We start from the raw sequence: 12,776 nt of genomic DNA, 5'->3' as shown, positions 1-12,776 counted from the left end.
GCCCTCGTGGGGCTGGGTGCAGAGGCTGTGGGGCAGAAGTGGGTTGTGTCTTCCAGCCGGGACTAGGAAGCCAGAAGATAAAGAGCTGTCCTGGTTAAATAAAGATCACAGGACACTCACCGACTGCCACCAGGTTCCGTCACTGGAGACCAGCCGAAAGCTGCCTTGGTTGGTTGTGGGCTTTTCCCAGCCACATCTTTCTGCTTCTTCAGGCCTCTGCTGGACTGGGCTCCATTGTGCCCTCGTGGCAGAGTTCATGGGTCTCGCCATTCTGCTTGAGACATGCTGTAGCCTGCTGTCAACAGTGAGCCATGTGGCCCTGCCGGTTTGTAGGTCAGCAGTGGGTGAACAGTGACAGCTTTATGTACCACCCAGCCTGGAGTTTGCCATGCTCAGGAACATTGGCCTTAGACTCCAAGGGCACTCTGGGCATCTCAGAATCTCTTCTCACCAGCATCCACGTAGCCTCAGCATGGTTGAATCATGCTGCCTCAGTTTCCCTCTATGTAAAACTGGGATGAGATAGCGCTACTCTTCTTTTCTGGGCTTGTTTGTGTAACTAGAAGGACTTCAGAGCCAAGCCACCGGCTGTAGTAATTGTCCTGGGCACATCATTAGACCTGTGTCAAGATCCGTGTCTTGGGGGTTGGTGTCATCTCCTGAGCAGTGTCTCATGGAGAGTGTGTCTCACGGCTGGTGGCTCATGGTGGGAAGAGGCTACTGAACTCTCCTGCATAAACACAATGGGGAACAAAGGGAAATAGGGATGGCCCCTGAAGGTGCCTGCCCCTGCGCCTAGGAGGCCACTCTGCCAAGGCACGCCTTTGCCAGGCAGGACTTGAGCCTTGGCAGCCATGTTTTCCTGTACATGGGGAAGTTAGAGACAGCCTGAGCATAGCCCAGCCTCTAGAGGGAACTCCTGGTGTGTGGGAGGAGGGGGGCTCTCTGTCTCACCCCTTTTCCCTAGTGTTTTCAGACAGTGTCTCATGTAGCCGGGGTTAGCTCAGGCTGGCCACTGGTCACATTCCTAGAGTGAGCATTGCGGGTCCATTGTATGCAGTATTTGGCTCTGCTCACTAGTGCTCCCCTTTGGGACAGCCAGAAATGCCTACAAACTTCGCTCATTGTCCTTGGGGCACACCCCTCCCACCGTTCTTTGTGTCTTCTAGGGCAGAGAAGCCGCTCGCAGCTGAGTGCTGGTGCTGGGGTCTGTTTGTAGGTTCTGTCTTCGAAGTGCTTTCACTGTAGATGCCCTGACCCTGCTCCTTTGTCTTGACATTCCAGTGTGGGGGGCATGGGTTATTCTGAGAGGAGAGGGCAGGTGGTCCAATGAGGAGCAGTCAGCCTGGGTTTGCCACCGCCCCCTCCCCCTCCCCAGTATCCCTATCTAGAGAAGGGCTCTGTGCTGCTTAGGATTCTTCTGTGAGTAGCCTCGCCCAGGATGTGGATGGAGCCCATGGTGTGTGGCGCGTCTGCAACCTCAGGCATCAGTAGCCCTTCTCCGCAGGCCCTGGGAGCCGCTCAGCACAGATCTCTATGGGGATTAAGTGGGTTCACTTGATCGTGAACGTGAACTTGAGCAGGCAGTTTATCTCCTCTGAGATAAAAGCTGGGTAGGCCATGAGCCACCTGGCCTGTGGAGGAAGCACAGGGTTTTATCCTCCACCCTCTGCTTGCCCTGCTAGAGCCTGGAACTTCCCTGCTGGCATTCCTTGCCAGTATCCGGGACTTGCCACTGTGGACCAAGGCTGTGGGGTAGCCTTGAGGCCTGTGCCTAGCTGAGGAAGCCCACATTGTATCTATTTACACGTTCAGTTTCCATGTCCTCATGTGTTTGAACGAAGTCCTGAGGCCCAGAGAAGTTAGTGGACTTGCCCAGTGCGTCCAGCAGCCCTTGACAGTAGCTGACTGTGGAAGCTTCTGGACACAGAGTCAGGGAAGGGAAGCATCATCATGCTTCAGTCCTAAAGAGCCTGTGCCTTCTGTTCCTGCTAGGCAGGATAGCTTTGGTGGCCAGATTATTCAAAGCTTGTGTGGGGAGGGGACTTGGATGGTGTGGGACTCACATGGGCAAAGCTACCAGCATCCTTAGCAGTTTCTAAAATGTCTAGGGTAGGGGCGTTGGCATGGAGACCCTGCTCGCTGCTGTGGCTCTTGGGTGACAGGTTGAGCACGCCGTGGGTGGGGGTTCTTTGTCCGTTTCAGTCACTGCCAAGGCCAGGCCCTAAACTGGAGTCTCGGGCGCTTGGTTTGGGACAGTCCCACCTGAGAGATAGTGAGGGGCTCCATGCTGCCTCATTGGTGGCTCCCCCATCTCTTGCTGAACTTTCTCACCTGTGGGCCTTCCTTCCCACAAGCTGCCCCACCCACCTTGAAGTCTTTCCCTAGAGACATTCTTGGTGTCTACTTGCTGCTAGTCAGGACTCAGCTCATGGCATTTTCAGGAGGCCCCAGGTAGTCCTGGCGGTGGGGGTGGGGGGTGGGGTGGTGGGGTGGTTCATGAGTTAGGACACGGTGGGGCCATTGGCTCCCACAGACCCACCCATCCGTTGGCTGGCTCCTTCCGCTGAGAAGATTCCACACCATTTTAGGCATTAGGCTTGGCTTATATATATTTTTTTTTCAAGACAGGGTTTCTCTTGTAGCTCTGACTGTCCTGGAACTCTGTAGACCAGGCTGGACTCGAACTCAGAGATCCACCTGCCTCCTGAATGCTGGGATGAACGGTGTGTGCCATCACCACCTGGCAGGCTTGGTTTAGAATTTTCATATTAGTTCTTAGGAAAAGATTTATTTGTTCAGCTTACAATTCTCCCTCGTTTCTGTGTGCATAGAATTTTTATTTATTTATTTAAAAGCTTTTTATTCATTTTACATATCGACCATAGTTCCTGTCCCCATCTCCCCCCTACCTTCCCCCCAACCATGTATTAATTTTAAGTATTCTTTGTTGTGCTGTTTCTTTTTCTTTTTTCTTTTAAGACAGGGTTTCTCTGTGGCTTTGGAGGCTGTCCTGGAACTAGCTCTTGTAGACCAGGCTGGTCTTGAACTCACAGAGATCCGCCTGCCTCTGCCTCCCGAGTGCTGGGATTAAAGGTGCGCGCCACCACCGCCCGACTTTGTGCTGTTTATTTATGTATGCACACGTGTGTTTGGAGGTCAGAGGACAACTTTAGTGTCATTGCTCAGGCTCCTCTTGCTTTCTGTTTAGACAGTTTCTCTCTGGGACCTGGAATGTACCAAGTAGGCTAGGCTGACCAGCCAGCATTCCAGATTCACCCGTTTCAACCTCCCATGTTGCCATCACGGGGCCTGCAGATGCATGTCACCACCTGGTTGGGGATCCACGGTCCCCACACTTGGGGACTCAACACTTTACCCACTGAGCCGTCTCCCTGCCCTGTCGTTACTTAAAACGTATTTCTTTTCCTCATTTAAACATTAATCACGTGGCTGGAAAGATAGATGGCTCAGCAGTTGAGCAGTGGCTGCTCTTCTGTAGGACCCAGGTTTGGTTCCCAGCACCCTCATGGCAACTTACAGTGACCTGTAACTCCAGTTCCAGAGGATCTGACGCCCTCTCCTGACCTCCATGGCTGCTACATGCATGTGGTACACGTACATATTTGTAGGCACTCATACACATAAAGTAAATATAAAGAAATCCTTAAAAAACGATGTAATCGGCCTGTCCACACAGTTGAATATTACTCCGCTACAAGCTGGAATGAATGAAGTACCACATCTGGGAACAAGACCTGGAGTGGCGTGGAATGAAAGGAGGGGTATGCGAAAGGGTTGTGAGCCCTTGAATCATCCAGAAAGGACAAGTCCATGGAGAATGGGGGAGCCTTGGGGAGGGTACGTGAGACTTCAGTGTGGACAGGGTCACTTTTAGGGTGGTGGACTGTTCTGGAATTAGATAATGGTTGTCCAGCGTTGAGTATATCAAACATGGTTTTATTCACTTGGTAATGATTCTGTTAACATGAATTTCATCTCAATAAATACATGTGAAAATCAATGAAGATTTATTTTTTTACTTTTAATTTGACATTTATTTTGGGGGCTGGAGAGATGGCTCACTTGTTCTTTGCAGAGGACTCGGGTTCAATTTCCAGTACCCACATAGTGGCTTACAAACATTTTTTTAAAACTCCAGTTAAAAGAGGATCCGACACCATCTGACCCACACAGATATTGACACACAAGTAGTGCCCGGACATACGTGTAGGCAAGACACCCATACACAGATACTTTAAAAATTACATTTGTTTATCTGTTGTGTTTGTGTATTGGTGGGGGCAAGCACACACAGACACACACAGACACACACAGACACACACAGACACACACAGACACACACAGACACAGACACACACACACACACACACACCTCTGCCATGGCATATGTGTAGAGGTCAGAGGACAACTTCTGAAGCCACGGGGTTCCCAGGGGTTGAACTCTAGTTGTCAGCTTTGGTGGCAAGTGTCTTTACTGCCAGGCCTTCTCCCTGACCCTAATATGTCTTTATTAAGCAGCCTGAGTTTTTCTTTATCAATCTGCTTGGCTCAGCACCTTGCAGGCTTCCACAGGCGACACTCTTAAGATGAGAGATGGGATGTTGTCCAGCCAGAAGGTGGTAGTGAGAGAATTGGAATTTGGGCCTCGCCCTGTGCTAAGATTGAGCTGTGCTCTAGGGTATCGCTGCTGGCCAGGGATGGGCCCTTGGATATCCCTGAGTGCTGTCCTGAGTGAAGGGCAGATCACTATATCTGTGACCTGGAGTCCTGGGACCCACCCGGTCACTGTGCACACAGCCTTGTCACCCTAGCGGGGCTGGAAGAGTCATGGGCTCATGTCCCAAAACAGAAACATCCAGCTAGACCAGGCTGTCAATCAGTCAGTACCACTCGCCCCTGAAGTATAGTGCTAGGTCCTCTCCCCCTTTTCCCATGTGACCTTGGCTTCTAAGCACATGCTGAGCTAGGCTGAATGGGCCTCTAGGAATAGTGTCTGAAGATACCCCCCCACCCCTGCCTCCTTGAGCCTCAGTTTCTCCAGTTGTATGATAGATCCAAGAGAGAAGTCGGGATCAACATCTCAGAATGCAAAGCCGCAAAACTGGTGTGGTGTGGAGGGTGAGGGGTGATGAGGTTATCACCCCATCCTCCAGACTGGACTCACTGGGGTGACTCGGGGTAACTCAGCCCAGGCTGGCAGCAGGCAAGCCCAGGGCAGTGTGTGTTGTGACTAGGGCAGAGGGCTGCTGTCACTCTGTCTCAGTGCAGTGCTCTTTGCAGGGCGACGGAGAGATTCCCTCTTGAGTCTTCACTGGGCACCGTGGGGTGGACAAACGTGGCAGTGTCAGCTCCCACAGGGGACTGTGTGAGGAGCAAGGGTCTGCCTCTGCCCCACGACACCATCAATGCCAGCTGCCTTTTCCATCCTGGGTTGCAGGACTCTTGACTGTCCCCTGAGCCCTGGGTGACAGATCTCTTGACCCAGGCAATTAATTGCATTCTGGCGATCGATTGGGGCCCTGATCTCGCTTTAGCCCCTGGCCCAGCATGTGTAGCCTCTAGTGGCCTAGCCCTGCTCCTGGGTTGAAGCTGAGACCCTCTGCAGCAAGCCTGCTTTCTCCAGTCTCTGGGGAGAGCCTCCTAGAGCAAGCTTGGTGGGGATTGGTGGGGATTGGTGGGGATTTTTCCAACCCAGCCCCAAGCTGAACTTGGTAACTCCGTACGAGGTCTGTGAGGCAGCCCTGCTATGCCCTTTCTGTAGATGGTCCCCAAGGGCAGCACCCCCATTCCTTCCCCTGATCTTTGCCCTACTTGTTCCCCAGGCCAGGGATACATGGAGACAGCTGGGGAGGTGAAGTCCCTCTGTGAGGCCTTGACCCCCCTTTTCCTGCCTTTCCGCATCCCCATCTGGAAAGCAGGGAGAGAGAGAGGGGAGGTAGTGGCTTAGTGGTGTGGTGTTGACATGCACGAAGGCCTGGGTTCTACCCGCAGTTGCTCAAAACCCAAAATTAATAATAAAACCAGAGTGGGACTTATTGGGAGTGAAGCTTTGCAAGGGCCCGGGGCCCATGTGGGTGACTGCTGATGGACAGGTGGATAGCAGATGGCGTCTCGGGTTGCCTGGGCCTCTGTGGGCTCCCGGCCTGGTTTGTCCTGGCCTGGCCTATGCTTGGCTGTGAGCCAGACTGCCTCTGACCACAGAGAGGCCCCCTTCCCTGGGAAGGCGGTCGATGCGGCTTCTTCCTGGCCTCTGCCTCTAATTGCTCCCTCTGGTTCTGCCTTTTGTAGATCCCACTGAACCCCTCCCCTCCCGCCATGAGATGCTAGATGGCTGTTCTGAGCAGCCCATGCCCGGGCCACGGGTGTAGGTGGAAGGCTGGTAACTTGGGTAGAGGGCCAGACCCGAATCCTGAGGATGGAGGATCCCCCCCCAACTCTCCCTGACTCTGTGGTCCTGAGGATGGGGGTTTTCTCCATTCACGAGATGGGGTGAGGATAGCCGGCACCCTCTTCACAAGATTGGTATGAAGCTCACGGTGGCTGTGGTTATGGTTCCTGTGGCTCAAGGCTCCCCCCCCCATTAATTATACCCAGACTGAAAAGGCCTGATGTCTTGGGGACCCAGGCAGATGCTCCTGGAAGCCATGGGTTCTTGTGACAGTGGGGTCTGCTTTTCATTTCTCTCCTGACCTTGTGATCCCCTGGGGTGCAGCATGTGCCCCCTCATTCTGTCACCTAGGCATCCCCCCCATCCCACACCTCCCCCATGCTGCTGGCCCTCTTGGCCTTGGTTTCACAGCCCCTGCCCTGCTCGTGGGAGGGCTACAGGGGTGAGGCTGCTGCCATCCACCTCCTGCCGTGGCCGTGGCAGCCAAGCTGCTGGAGCTGAGACCTTGGTGGCCTCTCTGTGATTGCTTCTCTGCAGCTTCAAGGAGAGCCGCCGAGGGCGGGCGTCTCAGCTGTCACTTGAGAAGGAAAATAAAATATCCCCGTGGCTTCTAAATGGAAGGGCGGTGGAGCGGGCTCCTTTGCTTGACTGTGTCAGCTGCTGGCTCCCTCAGTGACACCGGCCCCTTGGGGATGGGGTAGGCTTCCTGTTTACCTGGTGGGGAAAGATGTACCCAGCTGAGCTATCCTGGGAGGGTGGGGGATTCCCCCAGGTCCCACGGTGCCTTGAGGCTCTGGCTACCCCAGCTTTGGGTAGCTGGGCTGTGTTGTTCCAAGTCCTCAAACTGCAGTTTCTAGGATTGGCGCTGAGGTGGAATGGGGTGGGTTGGGGTGTGTGCATCACGTGCATGGCGAGGGTTGGGCCAGATGTGTGTCTAAGGGACATTGCCTCTCTTGGTGTTCCTGTAACTGGGCCTCTTGGCTATAGAGCTTGAGGAGGGGGTGGTGGACTCCTGGTGAGAGCTGTCTCTTCTCCAGGCACCCGCTGGGGGACCGAAGGGAAGGGAGCTGAGGGTCCTGAGTGGGAGCAAGGTGTTGAATGCCTTGCTCCTCACACCTGAGCAGCAGCAGCACCGGTCTGGTTGGAGTGTGGGCTGCAGGGCAGGGTCTGGGCCTTGCTTATGATTGGGCTCCAGGGTCCCTCTGTGTATCCACGTTTGTCTGTTCTATGGAGGGCGTATGACTGCTGGCCAGAAAGTCGCTAGGAGGTAATGGGGATTTGTGCCGAGTGCCTCCTGGGATCACCCCCCAGTGGGCAGTTTCTGTCGTGTATCCTGGGACACAGAGACTGGGTAGCATGGGCCTGGCATGGCTGGAGCCTGGGGGAGCAGAGCTGCTCCTTGCTCCTGGGTCCCTGCAGCAGAGGCTCATGGCTTAGATCCAGACTGTTGAGCTCTTCTGTGGGAGGGAGTTAGTGTCTGGGGAGCGGCACCACCTCAAGTTCAGAGGCTGCCCTGCCACCCCATACCTGTAACCCCTGAAGGTTAGAGCAGGTCAGTGCCCCTTGTCCCTCCTTGAGTCATGTCCTTCTGAGGCTCCGAGAAGTTCCTGCCCTGGCTTTGCCCTCTGCGTCCTTGACCTTGAGTGCCTCTCTGCAGCCCCCCCCCCCATCCATTGCAGGTTCCCTGGGGCTGCGTTTCCTGGTGTCCCTGTGGGGGGTGTGGGTGTGGGCAGCAAGGCTAGTCACGTCTGTTTTGTCTGTCCTCTTGTTTATGGTCACATTTCTACCTGGCTTGGAGTGGGGGGCTTAGCTTCCTATCCTCTTGTGGCTTTGTTTCTGAGCTGGGCAGGGGGAGAGTCAGAGGAGGAATTGGTGCCTGCCTTGTTCCTGGGAAGGCAGGGATGGGGTGTGGGCCAGAGTCGGCTCTGCAGCTAATGGCCTTGTTTGAGGCCAGCTTAGCCTGGGGCCTGGGAGAGGTGCCTTGGAAAGTGCCCCCTCCCCCAGCCGCCTTGCTGGGAACTGACTTCTAAGCCCCAGGGGGCAGGAGGAGTCCTTGGAACTTCCTCCAGCTGCCGGAGTAAGGGCTGGATATTAGCTGCGAAGGAGGGGCTCCCCGCACTCAAGTGTGTCTGCTGAGGAAGGGCTGTTGGGGGCGGGGCACCTGGAGAGGACTGGTGGGTGTGCAGACGCGGATGTGAAAAGGCAGCTTGCCAAGTGTGCACAGCGGAGGGAGAGGCGTGTGCAGAGTGCCTGTGAAGAGGAGTGGCCACAAGCCAAACAGGCCAGCAGTGGGTGTGACGTTACCGACAGTGGAGGGATGAGGGAGAGCCAGGGAGAGCGGTGGAGACTTGCTGAGTGTGCTGGTGAGCAGCCAGGAACCCAGGGTGTGCTCTCTGCGGCAGGGCAGTGCTCCCTGTGGCAGGAGACGAGGCCACCTGCTAGCGGTGTTGCACATGGGAACCCAGCTGCTGCCTGGGTCATATGTGTGTGCTCATATATACATGGATGTGCCTGGTTTTGGTTGTTTTCTAGACGGGGATTCTCTGTGTGGCCCTGACTGTCCTGGAACTCCATAGGCCAGCCTGGCTTGGAACTCAGAGATTGGCTTGCCTCTGTTTCCTGATCACTGGGATTAAAGGCGCCACCGCCATCTGGCATATATGCCTGTTACTGTTTGATCTCTCTTGCTGTGATAAACAAAGCATGCTCATCAAAGACAGCGTGGGGAGGAAGATTGTTATTTCTACCTAAGATTTCCAGGTCACAGTCCTGTCACTGAGGGAAGTCAGGGCAGGAATGTAGGCAGAGACTAGCAAAAGCCACGAAGAGTGCTGCTTACTGGCTCGTGCTCAGCTAACTTTCTTTCAGCTCAGCTGCCTAGGGATGGCGCCACCCACAGTGTGCGGGCCCACCCACCTCAGTCGTTAGCTAGGGCCGGCTCACAGACATGTCCCGCCACAGGCCCCTCCGATAGAAGCAGTTCTTCACTTGCGGTTCCTTCTTATAGGTGAGTCTAGGTTGTGTCAGGTTAACAATAAAAAGCAGGACGAGGCCTGTGTCTGGGCTGCACCCATCCATCCTGGTGCCCCGGCCCTAGGCCCAAGCTCTGATGCAGCTGGGGGAGTGGGCTCCGGGCTCCAGCCTCAGCCTCCTGCCTGAGAAACTGGTGCTCAGGGTAACTGTCAGAAGTAAATGAGGAGCTGGTGATACCCGGCCATCTTTTTTTTTTTTTTTTTTTTACGAGACAAGGTTTCTCTGTTTTGGAGGCTGTCAGGCCAGCCTGGCCTCGAACTCACAGAGATCTGCCTGCCTCTGCCTCCCTAGTGCTGGGATTAAAGGCGTGCGCCACCAATGCCTGGCGCCCGGCCATCTTTTTGTCTCCACCCTGAGCTGTGCACAGGCTGTTCTGCATCCTTCCGCGGGTGGAGCTGCTCTGGTCCTTTGTCGGCTTTCTGGAGTCCATATGGAATGACCTCCTTCTGCCCTCCCCGATCACTCACCCAGTTGTCTGTTGTGTGGCATTCCCTGGTTTGCCCCCTCACCTCCTGTCCCCAAGGCCACCACTCTGTTCTCCAAAGCAGCGTGGGACCTTGTTCCTCCTCAGCCAAGACCTGGCGAAAGGCCTCGTTGGTCAGGCTGAGCCTTGCCTGCTGTCCCTCTGTGGGCAGCCATGCCTACCTTGTCTAGTGCCTTGCACGGGACCCTGGCTCTCGCTTTGTCTCCACATGTGGCAGTCGTGCTGGGCTCCCTAAATAAATGGGGAACGCCTCCCTTGGAGTACTGTTCTTACAGCTGGCCCGCACTGCTTCTGCACCCACCAAACACTCCAGGCACTGTACTGAAGGGGTCGCACGCAGCAAGGACCTTGGGGAGAGGCAGCCCCATTTCCCAGCTGACCTCCCAGGGTAGGGGCCAGCCTTCCTACTGCTAGGGAGGGAGGGCGCCCGCCTTCGAGGCCTGGCGCTGCCCAGCCCATTACAGACAGGCTGCAGGTGGCTGGCTGCTGAAGCTTCCGGGAGCCATGCCCATCCTTCCCGTTCCAGCTTCCCACAGGGCCTGTCTCTGGGGTTGCTGCAGATGGCAGGACCCGGTGCCAAGCCCCGGGGCATCACAGCAAACAAAGGCTTAAAGAGGACACAGGGCAGAGAAAGAAGCGGCTGGATGGTCCCCTGTGAGTCGCCTGCAGCTGCCCCTTCAAGCCTGGAGTTTAAGGGGCCTGTCAGGGCAGGCGGTGCGGGAGTGCAGGCCCTGGAGCTGGGTCACCAGCTGCTGGATTGGGTCCCGGCGCTGCCAGGCAGCAGTCACAGGAGCACGCAGTGTGCACACCCTGGCTCCTTGTGTACTGGCTTCCCGCATGCCTGTGAGGTTGATGTTTCTACTACTGTGAGCATTGCAGAGATACACATGAAGGCCCAGGCATGGGAGCGCCTGGCTTCCAGGTTGCACATCCGGGAAGCTGGGGTGCTTGCTTCACAGCCTAAGGGTGCTACGCCTCCCCCTTCTTTATTGGCCTCTTATCTGACTGGAAGCAGGGATTCCCAAACTCCACTTGAGGCTGAGATGTTGGTTCATTGGGAGGGGTCTTGGAGGTGATGTTGGGACAACTGTTTCTGAGGGAGGACCTCAGGTCAGGACACCAGATCTGCCTAGGGTCCCAGCTGCCACTGGTGTTGGACTGTGTGGTGCGCCACCCACTGTGCCACCCACTCTGCTCTGTCTCTGTGCATCCTTTTGCCACACAGTAAAGAATTCATGAGTGTTGAGTGGCCGTTCATGGTTGTAATGTTGTAACTGTAGTGTTTCAGGACGGCAGGAGGATCCTGAGCTTCAGGCTAGTCTGTGTTACATAGTATCTGTTTCAAAAACTGAAAAGCCTGTGGGTTCAGGTCCGAGTGTGATTATAAAGGTGTCTGTTGCTGCCTAGGCTGGCCCAGCCTCTGTGGGGACTCTCTTTTTTTTTGATATCATACAGCAAACGCCTGATTGGCTGTGTACAGATTCCACATGCTGGCGCTCTCTACTCCTGTGAGTTCCAGCTGCTCCCCATTTTGGTCAAACACTTGATGTCGTCTAATTTCTGCCATCCTGGCAGGCAGTCCTGGTGACTCCAGACTTAACCTGCACTCTGGGAGTATTGCCCTACGCCATCGTCCCCTTTAGGGCATTTTAGAACCAGGCCCTCTGCTGCCCCTGTCTTTATATGGTGACTTGGTTAAGGATTCTTGTTCGTTTTGACCTGGTGGCACTGGGGATTGAACTCCATGCATGCTAGGCAGGGAGGGGTTCCGCCACCCAGCCACCCCTTCCTCTCCCAGCCTTCTTCTTACATTTTAGTTTTAGACAGGATCTCACCGAGTTGTTCAGCTGACCCTGAACTCTTCTGTAGCTCACAGGCCTTGAACTCATGCCCTTCCTGCCTCAGCCTCCTGTGTATCTGGGGGGAAGTGCCTGTGTTGCCAGGTATAGCTCGGTTAGGGATTTGTGAGCGCAGATGCTGTGATGCTTAGTAACAAGATCCCTGTTTTCTCCCGCAGCTCTCCTGAGTCTTTGAGGACGCAGCCTCCTGGTGGAAGTTTCTGGTAGGTTTATCTTTATTTCCACTTGCTGCCTGGGGTGTGTGGGGGCACATACTGCCTAGTTCTTCTGGTGGAAGTTGGTCTGGAGCGTTGCGGAACCAGAGCCTGTCTAGCCGGTGGGAGAGGCATGGAATGGTGCTTGGTGGATACCTGGGTTGTCTAGGCAGGGCAGGAAGCAGCTGGGACTGTCAACCCCTACCCTTCCATTGGCTGCTGTTGGGAGAATTTGTTCTTTATCCATTGATTGGTTATTTTGCTATTTGTTTTCTTCTGTGGTACTGGGGATGGAACCCAGGCCTCACCTATGCTAGGCAAGAGCCTAGCTAACCCATGCTAACCACAGAGCCATGCCCACAGCTCTCTTCTCACGATTTATTTTGAGACAGGGTCTCACTAAGTTGCCCTGGTTCTCCTTGAACTCGCTTCACAGCCCAGGCAAGCTTTGAGCTTGAGATCCCCCTGCCCCAGGCATGACAGGCCTGCTTTCTTGAACTGTTACTTCTTTCTGAAGCACCTACTGTGTGTAGGTCATGCAGTGGGTGACGGAGACAGCTGACAAGCTGGACAGGGGTCCTGTCCTCAGCGTACGCCAAGCCCAATGTGAGGTGCTGTTGGGTGAAGAATTAGGGGTACGAGTGTGGGCGGGTATACAGTTTCATATGGAGTCTCAGGACTCCAGCATTTGAGGCTGGAGAGATGGCTCAGCGGTTGAGAGCGCTAGATGTTCTTCCAAAGGGTCTGGCCAAGTTTGTATCCCAGACCCCTGTGGTAGCTGACACCATCTCTAA

At 54.9% G+C, this 12,776-nt stretch overlaps 1 protein-coding gene across 22 annotated transcripts in view; it reads left to right on the top strand.

The window, feature by feature from the left end:
• Positions 1-12,776, top strand: part of Ncor2 (nuclear receptor corepressor 2) — a 159,201-nt gene that overhangs the window by 13,017 nt on the left and 133,408 nt on the right. For all 22 annotated transcript variants that reach the window (XM_040731477.1, XM_040731479.1, XM_040731485.1 and 19 more), the window contains one exon: positions 11,947-11,991. The gene's annotated coding sequence lies outside the window, so the exon portion shown is untranslated. Of the gene's footprint in view, positions 1-11,946; positions 11,992-12,776 lie in introns of those variants that run through there.

The sequence above is a fragment of the Mesocricetus auratus genome, unplaced genomic scaffold (genome assembly GCF_017639785.1).
Source record: "Mesocricetus auratus isolate SY011 unplaced genomic scaffold, BCM_Maur_2.0 Super-Scaffold_100025, whole genome shotgun sequence".
Classification (NCBI taxonomy): domain Eukaryota; kingdom Metazoa; phylum Chordata; class Mammalia; order Rodentia; family Cricetidae; genus Mesocricetus; species Mesocricetus auratus.
Note: the sequence above shows the minus strand (reverse complement) of the source record. Positions and strands in the feature narration are given on the sequence as shown.